The sequence below is a fragment of the Piliocolobus tephrosceles genome, chromosome 1 (genome assembly GCF_002776525.5).
Source record: "Piliocolobus tephrosceles isolate RC106 chromosome 1, ASM277652v3, whole genome shotgun sequence".
Classification (NCBI taxonomy): Eukaryota; Metazoa; Chordata; class Mammalia; order Primates; family Cercopithecidae; genus Piliocolobus; species Piliocolobus tephrosceles.
In genome coordinates, this window is record NC_045434.1 from 840,847 (window position 1) to 851,284 (window position 10,438).

Genomic DNA, 10,438 nt, shown 5'->3' on the forward strand with positions numbered 1-10,438 from the left:
TTTTGTTACATGGATACACTGCATAAAGTCTAGGCCTTAGCACAGGCGTCGCTGTAATCGTGTACATTGTTCTCATTCGGTGATCTCTCATCCCTCGCCCGCCTTCCACCCTCTGAGCCCCTTCCATTGTATACTGAGCTACTCCATGGTCCTCTCATACCATAATCGTTTCTTAAAAACCTTTCCCTCTTTATATGGCATAATCACTTTTTAAGTGTTTTTTTTTTCAAACTTCATTTTTTTCTCTTGTACTAATTACCTCTAGATAAAGAAATGAGACACCGCCTGACACGGGAAGATGCCCGCATAGGTGTGTATAACTATAGCTTTACAGCCCAGCCAAAAATAATTCTAAATATTTAAATATATATCTGGCCTAGTTCAATGAAGGTCCTATAAGGAATACACAAGTGTTGTAGGATTGTTGCAAAGCCAATCTTGGAGATGACAAAGCTATAGAGATGCTCATCGGGAGGAATAATTCAAGCTTAGCCTCTCAGTGCTGTACCTGTCAGATGGGGGAGGCTGAGACAGGAGCAAAATGATTTGACAGAGTATGTTACTTCATCCAATGGGAGACTGAATCAGGATAAAGTACATTAAAGTCTCTAATGTCGTCCAGAAAGTAGACAAGTCTGGGGCAGTGTCTGCATCTGTGCAAAATAACTCTACTATGGTCGAATTTGAAGTGATGGTGGGGTGTGCCTCTGGCAAATCCAACCGTCCCTGAGCACACATTGTGTCAGTTTGTAGCCAGGAGTCTCATACATTGCACCAGTTACTGAAAACACACATGTTAAGGAAAAGAGGTAGGACCTCATTTCTCAAGGAGCCTTAAGATCAACCAGAAGAGGTGGATATGAAATCATGCAAACATAATTACAAACCAGTAACTGTAAGGGAGGTCGCTCACCAGTCCTGCAGGAATATAACAGAGGACTCTGAATGAGACTGCAGGGTGGGGGGCAGACACCTGAGGTCTCTGAGTCAACCTCTGATAGGTGAACACAAGCTGGCCAGCAGGAAGGGGGGCTCCGCAAGGCTGTGCCCCCCAAAGCCATGAAGAGTACAAGGTAAACTTCAGCAGGTGGGAGCAAGACATACCCAGATGACACTGAGAAGCCAGGCAGGCTGGCAAGCTGGGCCACAGTATGGTGGCAGCAGATAAGGCTGCAGCAAGAGGCAGGGCCAGATGACTCAGGTCCTTGGGGATCCTGTGGGGTTTGTGGGTCTTTATTAGAAGGACAACGTCTTGGGTTGGATCTCTGGTGGCAGCCAGAGCAAAGGATTTTGAGGCCTCCTACCTAAAGTTTAAGTGCATAATTAAAGTGAGTAGATTCTTGGAGAACACACATGGGTTTGTATTAGCAAAACATTAAAGATGTGACATTAGAGAAAAAAGCTAAAGAGCAGAAAGAAGACTTAGCAAAGAAAAACAGACTCTGGCTCCAAATTAAGGGCTACGGCACTTGCTAAGAAGCTTGAGGCAAGCTGTGCCACGTTTCTGCCCTGCATTTCTTCTAACGTGCAGTGAAGAGGTGTTAGTGTCATTCTTACAAGGCCTTTCAGAGTATTAAATGAGCTAATAGATAGTAGATGCTTAACATAGGTCCTGGCATGTTGCAAATACACACACACACACGTATATATATTGAGATAGTGTCTTGCTCTGCTGCCCAGGCTATAGTGTAGTGCCACAACCTGACTCACTGCAGCCTGTACCTTTCAGGCTCAAGTGATCCTCTCACCTCAGCCTCCCAAGTACCTGGGACTACAGGTGCCCGCCACCACGCCCAGCTAATTTTTGTATTTTTTGTAGAGACAGGGTTTTGCCATGTTGCCCAGGCTGGTCTCAAACTCCTGGGTTCAAACAATCTGCCCACCTTGGCCTCCCAAAGTGCTGGGATTACAAGTGTGAGCCACCTCGCCTGGCCATGTAGCAAATATGTTTAAATGAAGAAAAGAAAATGAAATAGCAAAGTGAATGGAAGGATGGTGAGTCAGAAGGTAAGCTACATTAGGAAGAGAGATTTTTTTCTATTTTGTTCACTGCTCTATGTATCCCCAGGACCTTGAAGAGTAACTGGCACAAGTGGACACTCCACAAATGCTAATTGAATAAACAAGTTAATAAGTGAATGAACAGAATTAGCGCAGTTTATCATAGGAGCTAATGAAAGAGGGAAGTTCAAAGATGATTATATTATGTCAAATGTGAAATCCATGTTTTTCTGCATTTTACATATATGATCTTGCTCTGGCTCTCCATAACTCTGGCAGATGTTGGAGCATTTTTCTGTTTTGCAGGCATAACGAGACACAGTAAAACAATACATTTGCTCAAATGTGTGGGCCAATTGATAACCAAGCTCACTTAAATTCAGATTTCCTAGCGCCTGTGATCCTAAGGGAAGACCTCTGGCTTCTGATGTTGGGGGTCACTGTGGTTTTCAGGAGGGTGTGATGGAGTGGGCGAGCTCACTTCTTCCCCTGCTGGTTCTAGAGTTGCTGAGCTTAAACTGCTTTGTCTCTGACACTGGTTGACTAGGAATGACATCGATACCATTGTTCTTAGAAACACACATTTCCCTTACAGCACATCCATGCAGGTAAGTCGTGGACTCGATTATATCTTGATGTCATTGTATTTACAAATGCTACGTGGAGTGCCTCGCCAGGCAGTTTCTGGTTTAATGGGAATAATCTAACTTAAATTTGTATTTTCTCCTGAGCTTTCTTTTGGGGTAAATAAAGCGTCTCTTTGTTTATGCCAATACGACCAAATTCCAATGCACCCCACTCCTTAATTTAGAGGCTAACTCCACCCTCTGATTCATTTACAGGTTGCAGAGTTGCAAATCTTTTAGCTAATACCATCCGCAACCATCCTCCTTCTCTAATACTCTTCTCCCGTTGTGTCCTGCCTTCTGTGACGTCATTAAAATATGGGATCTGCCATCATCTGAGCATTATTCCTCCCTGCTCTTTTTTGTGATTTATTTGGCCTCATGGCTTTGGGCTCCTGAAACTATTTCTTCAGGACAGCAATGTTTTCTTCCTCCTTTGAACCCTTTTCATGGAGTTTCTCAGATCTCCATTGCCAAACCCTTTGCCTCAGCTTTGGGGATTCACAATCTCTTAGCTCCATAGCCCTCAAATCAGCCCAATTTGTTACCAAGACACCAGGAGTTCGGTCTAAGTCCTGCTGCTCTCCACACAGAAAGCCAATCACTGAGACCACGATTATTGCCAGAGAAGAATCTTTTAATCAGGTGCTGCAGCAGAGGAGATAGGAGCTCAGTTTCAAATCCATCTCCCTGACTGACTAAAATTAGGGGCTTATGTAGCAGCAGGGAAGAAATATAACACTGTGGAAAAAGAGGAACTAGGGAGGGATAAGGAACCAATCATGTTGAATAAATGGACTGGACTGGCATCTCACTATCTGGTTGAGATGACTTGGGGTGATCTGATGAGTTTCAGTTCTTTCTTACTTTTCGAGAGGGCTGGTGGTCCTTTCCTGAGGAAGGAACTCAGATAAAACAAAAGTAAATTTCAAGCTCTAAGACCAGAAAGGTCACATTCTCTCACTCTCTCTCTAGAGATTCAAGCGATTATATATATATAGGGTTCAAGCGATTCTCCTGCCTCAGCCTCCTGAGTAGCTGGGATTACAGGTACGTGCCACCACGCTTGGCTGATTTTGTGTTTTTAGTAAAGACGGAGTTTCACCATGTTGGCCAGGCTAGTCTCAAACTCCTGACCTCTGGTGATCTATCCGCCTCGGCCTCCCAAAGTGCTGGTATTACAGGTGTGAGCCACTCTGCCCAGCCTCTCCCATTTTCTTTAATTGCAGTAAAATACTCATAACAAAAAAAGTTACTACCTTAACCATTTTTAAGTGTACAATGCAGTGGTACCTAATACTCTCATAGTGTTGTACAGCCACCTCCAGAACCCTTGACATCTTGTAAAGCTGAAACTCTAAGCCCATTAAACAATAACTTCCCATTTCCTCCTTCCTCCATTCCCTGGCAATCACCATTCCTTCTGTCTCTGTGATTCTGACTACTCTCAGTACATCGTGTAAGTATTTATCTTCCTGTGACTGACTTATTTCACTTAGCATAATGTCCGCAAGATTCATTCATGTTGCAGCACATTGCAGAATTTTCTCCATTTTTAAGGCTCAATACAATTTCATTGTATGTGTATACCACATTTTGCTTATCCATTCCACTATAGACACTTGGGTTGCTACTGTATTTTGGTTATTATGAATAATACAGCTATAAACATGAATGTATGTATATCTCTTCCAGACCCTGTTTTGAATATATCTCCAGAAGTGGAATTGCTGAATCACAAGGTAATTCTATATCTCATTTCTTGAGGAACCTCCATACTGTTTTCCACAGTGGCTGTACTATTTCATATTTATACCAACAGTGCACAAGGGTTCTGATTTCTCCACATCCTCACCAACACTTGTTGTTTTCTGTTTTTTCAATAGTAACTATCCTAATGAGGTGGTAAACCCTGCATTTTTTTGTTTTTCCTTTTTTTCCAGAAACTATATTGAAGTAAAGTTGAACTAAGATTGTGTGATGTTCTCTGTGGGCACAGCCTCCGTTTTCACCTGGATAAGGCCTGCTGGAATTCAGTGCACCTCCGTGCTTTTGTGGAAGGGATTCAGAGCGAGGTTAAAGCAGAGACAGCTCTTAGTGATAGTGCGAGTGAACCAAGTAGTCTTCAGGAGATTGATAAAGAGAAATAAAATCTGGTCCTTGGTTTGTTTTCCATGCACCCGAGATGGAAGCAACATGTGTGCATTTTAATGAAGTTATATTAATATAATAATGGATATTTAAAGAGTAGTTTACATTCTTTTTTTACATAATTTGACTGATTTGGGGAGAAGAATGTATTTTTTTTTTCTCTCTGTTTTTTTTGAGATGGAGTTTTTGCTTTTGTTGCCCAGGCTGGATTGCAATGGTGGGATCTCGGCTCACTGTAACCTCTGCCTCCAGGGTTCAAGTGATTCTCCTGCCTCAGCTTCCCGACTAGCTGGGATTACAGGTGCATGCCAGTACACTCGGCTAATTTTTGTATTTTTAGTAGAGACAGGGTTTCTCCATGTTGGCCAGGCTGGTCTCGAACCCCTGATGGTGATCCACCTGCCTCGGCCTCCCAAAGTGGTAGGATTACAGGCTTGAGCCACTGCGCCCGGCCTAAGAATGTATTCTTTTAACATTTTATTCCAAAGCCCCGTCAGTCTGAGCCTGCTCAGAATAAGGGCTCAGAATAGCTTCTGTAATCAATTAATAATGCAATATTCCATGTGAGGTTTGCAATCTCTCCCTGAAGGAAGTATTATAAACCCCATCTGTGTTTTAGACATGAGAAACCTGAGATTTGAGCAAATGTAATGAGCGAATTCCATCTATCATTCTAGGTCTAGTGTTGGATGATGTTCCTGCCGTACTATGCAAACTGGTCACAGGCATCTCTTCACTTGTCGGTAGACACATTTAGGAGCCAGACACCAAGGATTGGCTAAAGACACAGAGCTAACTATGAAGAGGAGCTTGGAGCTCGTGTCCTGCTGGAGGGAGGAACTGGCACGTGGACGAAGTGATAACACAGGGAACCCATCTTACCACATACAGGTACAAGGAGGACACCAGAAGTATGTGAGCATGGGAGGGAGGGGTCTGAGAAAGTTCACAGATAAACTTCTATTTGAATTCAGAACTTAGGAGGCCTGGGATTCCCAGCCAGCCTCTGTACTTCTAACGGAATTTGGTCAGAGAAAGCAGCACATGGAGAGTCCAGCTGGGGATGAAAGACTACAGTGTGTCTTTGAACTACCTATGGCTGGATGTGGCTCCCACTCAGGTGGCAACGCAGGGAAAGAGATCATGGCTAATTTTGTATGCTATGCCAAACAGCTTAGTTTTTATTGGTAGGCAATGGATATCAATGACACTCACAATTATCACCACTGGATGTGATATATAGACCCTACTTTTCTCTTTCCCAGTGGTTGCCAGCATTGACATCCTGTGGATTACCGTGAATTAGAGGCTTTGTCTGTCCGAACGATGCTCTGGGGTGACTGGGGTGGCCAGAATGGGACAGCAAAGTTGTGGGGTTTTCTGACAGCCTTTGGAGGCAGCCCAGATCCAACTGCATTTGCATAGATCGCATTGTTCCAGCTGATAAATGCACAAACACCCATAGAAGGCCTCTCCAGCCGCTCCTCCCAGGAAGGCCCACAAAAGCTCTCTAATGAGTTTGAAGTGATCCCTCAACATCCCCTTTCTATCTCTATTCTGTGTTAAATGAGGAGGAAAAAGGCACTGCGGCATTTTTCCAGATATACAGACTTCCGCAATGAGTCTGCAATGAATGGCCTAATATGGATCCAGTGTTTCATATTGTGTTAAATTCGTTGGTGTAAATCCTATTGTGTAAATCAGTTTGATACAAAAAACTTGTATTGGCTCTTAATACTTATATGATATGTGCTAAGAATGTCTGTGAATTCAAGAATCTTCCACGAACACACGCCATAGCACAAGAAGACAAAATGCATGAGTTAGAAGAGTATTTTCTCCTGCATTATATACAATTAAAAGAAAGATAAGAGGCATATATATATTTGATTAATTGATGGCAGGGTAGGAAGAAAAGCAGGAACAAATTTATGATGATATTTGAAGGGAGGTGGTTCCCAATAGTGGAAACAACAAGAGGGAAGCCCTCCAAATAAATAAAGTTATGAACGTTTTAACCTCAATTTTGAAAGAAATGAGCTCATTGTTCAAAGTATATAAATAAAGAAGGTAATATGATCCAAGCTGGGTCTTTGAAAAGTAAATTTTTTTAAATCATTTTTAAAAATAAAATTTGTCTGAAAAGCAGATCTTCCTAGAAGAATATGCTGATAAGAAGTACCAATCCAAGTGGCGACGTCTCCAGCACTCTCCCAGGACCCTTGCAGAACACCTTTCCTTATCAGCTCCTCTCCCTCTGACCTTGTCTACCACTCGGCAGTAGAAGTTCTCTTCACTTCATGTATCAGGTCTCTCCCTCATTTGTCCCTCTTACTAGCTCCTGAATTACTTAGCAGAACCAGAAACTTTGCATCATTCCCATAACTAATATTTACACGTTTCTTTAGATGCCCTTTCAACTAGATTCCACTGATACAATCCCTGCAATTTCCATAACTGTCTTGAAAGCAGTGCATTAAACTGAAAATCAGACAATGAAGTTGAAACTGACCTGCCTTCAAACAATAGTGCTGTAATGCACGCTTCCTCTGACCCTGGTGTGTTATGTAAGTCTCTCTGCCTATGCCTTCTGTGGTGAAAAGGTCCTTTTAGAAGGCTTGTACGGAGCATTATACATGGAGTGTCTGGAATCTAATACGCACTCAACAAATGCTCATCCAAACCCTTGACTCGCCAGTCAATTAATCCACACGGAAGAAAGAAAAGCAAATGAAAATCTTTGGGGACATATTTTTTGTTTAATTGTCTGCAGGGCTAATTGTTCTGAAGTTTCCTTATTTCCATTGTGTATTTTACCTGGAGATATACAGAAGTGAGGACTTTCCCCCCAGTTAGGTGCCAGGAGGTTTGTGAAGATAACAACAAATTATATGAGAACTTTTAAGATGTGGCTGACTGAGAAGGAATAATTGTTGATTTCTAGATTGGTTATTTACCTTTTGTGGCTGGTTGTTTCAATTAATTCACCAGTTTTATTCAATTATTTGATTCCAAAGAGTGGTTCTAAATTAAAAACAACCATCTTGCCTAAAATTGTCCTTGGACATTGAGGGCCTAACACCTTCTGGTTATGGTTGTGTACATGGCTGATATCCCAGGTACCCTTTGCCTGGTGCTCTCTCAAGTGTAAGCCTTGATGGTTTTGCAGGCCTGAGCACCCTTTTATCTCCATTTTCTCAGCTGTTGCTGATGAGTACAGAAGTTTAGTTATTTGGCTCACGCCTGTAATCCCAGCACTTTGGGAGGCCAACGCGGGTGGATCACGAGGTTAGGAGTTCGAGACCAGCCTGGCCAACATAGTGAAACCCCATCTCTAGTAAAACTACAAAGATAAGCCGGGCGTTGTGGCGGGCGCCTGTAATACCAGCTACTCAGGAGGCTGAGGCAGGAGAATTGCCTGAACCTGGGAGGCGGAGGTTGCAGTGAGCCCAGATTGTGCCGCCACACTCCAGCCTGGGCCACAGAGTGAGACTCCGTCTCAAAAAAAAAAAAAAAAAAGGAAGTGGATACATAATTTTTGCTGGCTAGGTCATGCCTGTCTCTGCAAACATGCAGCTATTACAAGATCTAGATATGTGATTAGATATGAAAAGACCACCCCAAACAATGGACTGTCATACAATCCATAAAGGGTGCTTTATTCATTTTTTCCCCTTTAATTTAACAGGAGGAGAAAAGAGCTATGGTAGGAATTAACTGTAAAAGTAGCTGCAAAATAGCCAAGATTCAGGCTATATAAAATTTGCTGCAAAGAAAACCAAAATACAGGCTGTATAAGTAGTAACCCAGTTGTTCTACCCCATATGTGGGACACAAAGAGTTTGGAAGGCAAAACGTTAGATACCTAACTCTGAAAGACAGTTCTATGACTATTTAGAAAAAGATGTGTTTTTTTCTGCACTGTCTTTGCTCCTCCAACTTTTCTAAAAACTATAAATATGAATCATTTTATCTTGAAAACATGCATATTGGTTAAATCAAACATCAATAAATCATAAATCCTGTCAGCCTGCCCCATCAGACTATAACATGGTATGATTCACTGTTGTATCATAATGAACTCCACGCACATAGTAGGTATTTGTTGAATAAATTAATCATAAAGAACCAAACAAAATATGTGTTTTTTGTTTTTATACATTCATTTATTCAATGCTTTAATATTTTCTCTTAGACTAAAGTATATAAATTTAACTAGAAATATTAATAAATTTGCTCTTCTTAATTAGACTTCTATACAATGAAATTAAAAAAGAAATCCTGCTATATTAGGAATGGGTTGAAAATCTTTTCTTTTTTAGGCCGGGTGTGGTGGCTCATGCCTGTAATCCCAGCACTTTGAGAGGCCGAGGCGGGAGGATCACAAGGTCAGGAGTTCGAGACCAGCCTGGCCAATATGGAGAAACCCCGTCTCTACCAAAAATACAAAAAAATTAGCTGGGCATGGTGGCTCATGCCTGTAATCCCAGCTACTTGGGAGGCTGAGGCAGGAGAATTGCTTGAACCCAGGAGGCAGAGGTTGCAGTGAGCCGAGATCGTGCCACTGTATTCCAGCCTAGGTGACAGAGAGAGACTTCATCTCGAAAGAAAATATTTTCTTTTTTAACTTATTTTCTAAAACTCAGGCTAATAGCCTCTCAGATCCATTTATATATTGCATTTTCTTTGTTAAATTGACAGATTTAAACTTAGAATGAGCTTTGCTACAGATTGCTTTAATTGAATGAATTAATTAATTTACAGTCATATTTTTTTCCACGTAGCCACATCTGTAATTAGGGTATGAAGAGGAAATGCCATTCAGCAAAAAGCACTGGTTATGCTTTCAGTCAGAACGGCTCACTCACTCACTGTCTGCTTGCTGGATTTTAGAGAAATCTCCATTTGTTTGATTCAGATTTTAGTTCAACATTTTTGGGGCCTATCTTAAGTTAAAAAAAAAAATCCGTTTCAAAAGGAATGTAAGAATTGCATGTGTCTCCAGTATTTTATCAGTATCCAAGCCTCAGTGGGCAGAGTCAAATCTCAAAAGGGTGATTTGATTGTTTTCTGACTTGATTGTCAAATTATAGAATAATATCTGGGGAACAAGATTCTCAGAAGGGCCAGGTCCCCAAGAAACCCAAGGTTATTGAAAGGAGAAGCTGGCTTTACCCAGAGTCAGACGCCGGCAGAAGATGGCCAAGTTCAGATCTCACAATGAAAGCACAGTATGAAGTTGGGTCACAGGAGGGCACGGAGACACTGCCTAGAGCAGGGGCCGTTCAGCGCTCTGGATGCTGGGAAAACAGGTAGGGCGAGTTCATGCAGAGAAGAAGATGAAAACCAACATGGTGTGTATTTTACCGTCAAATAACATAAATGTTCTTGTTTTGGTTTGTGTATGTTGGATTCTAAAAATACATCGACTTCAATAAATTATTTGACATTATCAAGGCAATTTTAGCCTTTGTGGATTCTCTATCTTTATGGAAACAGTAAATGATCTTGCCTAAATTATAAAACTGTAATAACAGACAAGTAATCAAGAGTTCTCGAGAAGTCAAAAGGCCATTTGGTTTACTCTGGGCAAGATTGCAAGTAAGAACAACATTCTTTTCTTTTTTTTTTTTTTTTTTTTTTTTTTTTTTTTGAGACAG

The 10,438-nt window shown here is 41.6% G+C and overlaps 1 long non-coding RNA gene across 2 annotated transcripts; it reads left to right on the forward strand.

The window, feature by feature from the left end:
* The first annotated feature begins 1,248 nt into the window (after positions 1 to 1,248).
* Positions 1,249 to 8,107, forward strand: LOC111545326. 2 transcript variants are annotated; one of them, XR_002732399.2, is made up of 5 exons: positions 1,249 to 1,328; positions 4,323 to 4,369; positions 5,456 to 5,669; positions 6,928 to 7,087; positions 7,187 to 8,107. It is a non-coding gene; the product is annotated as an uncharacterized LOC111545326 (long non-coding RNA). The 2 variants fall into 2 exon arrangements; XR_002732398.2 differs by having other exon boundaries at positions 6,928 to 8,107.
* The last annotated feature ends 2,331 nt before the right edge of the window (positions 8,108 to 10,438 follow it).